This window comes from Tarenaya hassleriana, unplaced genomic scaffold (genome assembly GCF_000463585.1).
Source record: "Tarenaya hassleriana unplaced genomic scaffold, ASM46358v1 Cleome142, whole genome shotgun sequence".
Lineage (NCBI taxonomy): Eukaryota > Viridiplantae > Streptophyta > Magnoliopsida > Brassicales > Cleomaceae > Tarenaya > Tarenaya hassleriana.
The window spans coordinates 186,286-190,052 of NW_010964817.1; positions in this window are offsets into that span (position 1 = coordinate 186,286).

Here is a 3,767-nt window from a genome sequence, read left to right on the forward strand (position 1 = left end):
ACACAAAAGAGACGAAAATCTAATTGATTTTTGAGAGATTTGTGACCCATTTTGGTGAAGAATTTTGCAAACTTTTCTCCAACTTGTTCATTCTCATTCGCGGGTTTTTCTGTTTCAGGCAACTTTTGACGAGCGAATCAATCGTTACTAATCTTCTTTGTATCTCTAAACGTATTCTCGGGATTCTCCTTTGCTCGGTGGGGAGGGAATAACGTTTTAGGAAAGTGAAATCACGCCTAGAGGATCATATCCGGGTTCTTTCGTTTTTTATTTCGATTTCATTGTTTTGTTGTTCTTTCTCGCTGTATCCAGACCCACTACTTTTCTAACAATCTAAAACGTTAACCCTTATTTCGGATACACGGGGAAGGGGGAATCGAATGACGGGTATGGGTTCTTCAGTGAGAGATCTAACTCTTGATTTTCACAAATCGAGAAATTCGAGGGCGTGGCTTTCCGACGGTGGCACAAGAAGATGAAATTTCTTCTTACTACATTGAACGTGGCATATGTGATCAGCACTCCACGAGCGGAGGACAATGAAGAGGAGACGCTCGCTCAAGCACGCACGAGGAACAAGTGGGACAACGACAATTATGTGTGCTGCGGACACATATTGAACGGTATGTCCGATGCCCTTTTTGATGTGTATTAAAATATAGAGACTGCGAAAGAATTGTGGTCCAAATTGGAAGAGAAATACATGTCGGAAGACGCCCCGAATAAAAGGTTTCTTGTAAGCGAATTTAACGCTTACAAGATGGTGGACGCAAGACCGGTTATGGAGCAATTTCATGAGCTCCAGAGGATCTTAGTAGTTTTACTCAACATGAGTTGAAAATGGATGAAACCATTATGGTTTCTTCCATTGTTGACAAGCTACCACCGTCTTGGAAGGACGTTAAACGTTCCTTGAAACATAGGAAGGAGGATATGACCCTCGAACAATTGGGATCACATCTTCGGATTGAAGAGAACTTTCGAATGCATGACAAGAAAGACACACACGTTTCTTCATCCACTACGGTTCATGTGGTGGAGGAAGAGAAGAAACGGGGCCAAAAGAGGCCAAACAAATCCCCGAAAGGCCACTCAAACAAAAGGCCTAAGCCGAGTGGGAGTTGCTGGTTCTGCAACAAGCCCGGACACTTTAAGAAGGACTGCTATTCTTACAAGAATAGGAAGAAGGGTCAAGGCCAAGGCAAACATGACCAAGGCCAACCCAACCAAGGTACAATCACTCTTGTTGACATAAATTCGGTTATGAATTTTGTGGCTATGATTTCTGAGTTGAATCATGTGCAGGAGAGTGATAACTTTTGGTGGATCGATTCGGGTGCTACGAGACACATATGCAAAGACCACAACCTATTCAAGACATTTGAGGACGTCAAGGATGGGAGCGTGCTTTACATGGGCAACGAGTCTACGGTTAACGTCTTGGGAAAAGGACAAGTAGATTTGTTATTTACATCCGGGAAGACTCTTACTCTTCGAGATGTACTTTATGCACCGGATGTTAGGAAAAATCTTGTGTTGGGTAGCGTATTGAATCGATTCGGGTTCAAAATGGTGTTTGAGGCTGATAAGTTTGTATTGTCCAAAGGGGGGATTTTTGTTGGACAAGGCTATCTATGTAATTCGATGTTCAAACTCAATATTAATAAACTGAGTACTTCCTTGTATGCTCTCTCTTCCAATGTTTCAGATTTGTGGCATGCTAGATTAGGTCATGTTCATTTTAAACGGATGCATGTAATGTCTAAGTTAGATCTTATTCCACCATGTGAATTGGAGAATGATCATCGTTGTGTTACTTGCATGAAAACAAAAAATTACGAGGTTGTCATTTCCAAACGTAGAAAGAAGTTCGGACATTCTAGAACTTGTGCATAGTGACTTTATGCGATTTTCATAGTACACCGTCTCTAGGAAATAAAAAGTACGTAGTTACGTTTATTGAGGATTCGACTAGGTTATGCTACGTTTGCTTGTTGCATTCTAAAGACGAAGCTTTGGATAAGTTTAGGGTGTACAAGTCCGAGGTTGAAACACAACTCGGGGTTTAGCTCAAGAAGATTAAAACCGATAGGGGAGGGGAGTATTATGATCCTACATACTTTGAATCCGTAGGCGTGATTCATGAGACGACCGCTCCATATACACCGCAACAAAACGGTGTAGCGGAAAGAAAGAATAGGGTGTTGAAAGAAATGGTAAATTCCATGCTTTCTTTCTCGGGATTAAGCGAGGGTTTTTGGGGAGAAGACATGTTAACGGCTTGCTATATTCTTAATCGAGTTCCCTCGAAAAAGAATAAAATAACCCCATATGAGCTATGGTATAAGCGAAAACCAAATCTGAATTATTTTCGGATTTGGGGTTGTTAGGCAATAGTTAAAATGCCGGAACCCAAACGAAAAACTTTGGGTGAACGAGTGTTGGGTTTCTTGGGATCTCATGAGCGAATCTAATTCCTAAGAGATCGATTCTAGGGTTTTAGGCAATAGTTAAAATGCCGGAACCCAAACGAAAAACTTTGGGTGAACGAGTGTTGGGTTTCTTGGGATCTCATGAGCGAATCTAATTCCTAAGAGATCGATTCTAGGGTTTGCGCAGCGGGATATAAAACAAAATTTTAATGAAACCCTAGAACCATGCTACTATTGAATCATAGAAACGTTAGAACGCTTACCTCAATCGATCCGGGGCCTGTATCAATTGATCTGTTCGTCCGATCACTCTAGGCAGGAAGAATACCTCGCCCTCTACACGTATCCATACGTCGGGATGGATTCCAACACCTTGGAACTTGTCTGCTAGGACTAGAGATCTCGATCTCTCTTGTGTGCAAGGTTTTTAGAGGCTTATGGTTTTATTTTTCTTCTTTATTTTTCTTCTTCTTTTTCCTTTTTTTTTCTTTTCCTTTTTTCTTTTTCTTTTCCTTATGGTTTTATTTTTCTTCTTTATTTTTCTTCTTCTTTTTCCTTTTTTTTTCTTTTCCTTTTTTCTTTTTCTTTTCCTTATTATAAAACCCTAGAAGACATTCTCCTTATATAGACTTTCCAAAAATCCTAATTTGACAAGGAATAGATTACTAGGAATCCTAATCTAATTAGGTTTCCTAAACCTATTAGAATTCTAATCTCATTAGGTTTCCTAGATGTAATAGAATTCTAATCTCATTAGGATTCCTATACATAATAGGATTCCTAATCCCATTAGGATTCCTAATCCCATTAGGATTCCTAATCCCATTAGGATTCCTAATCCCATTAGGATTCCTATTCCAATTAGGAATCTCAATCCAATTAGGATTCCTAATCGGGATAATTTAGCACAAGTACTTGTCCATCCCTATTGTGTGTGACCCTATAGGCTCATCCGGAATAGCAGTAAAACGCAGAATCTCCATTCCGGTAATACAAGTCATAGGCGGTCTCTAGCAAGACACTATGACTACCTATCTCGAATAGAGTTTGTTTGTGATCATACGAAAGCCAGTGATGATTCCGACTGATGATCCTTTTGTATCGCGATATCATATGTCGAACATAAGGCATGGACAAGCCACCTTATCTGATTCGACTGCTTTCTCGTTCACTGAGTTCGACTGTCTGAAATAGACGACGTTCGTCTATAGTGCGGCCACACATTTCTACAGTCTTGCTCACACGAGGGGCCCAGCGATATCTCTCTCTTTTACGAGAGGTACAAATCCCGTATTGACTATCTACAATCCAGTACATGATTCATTTCGTACCTGA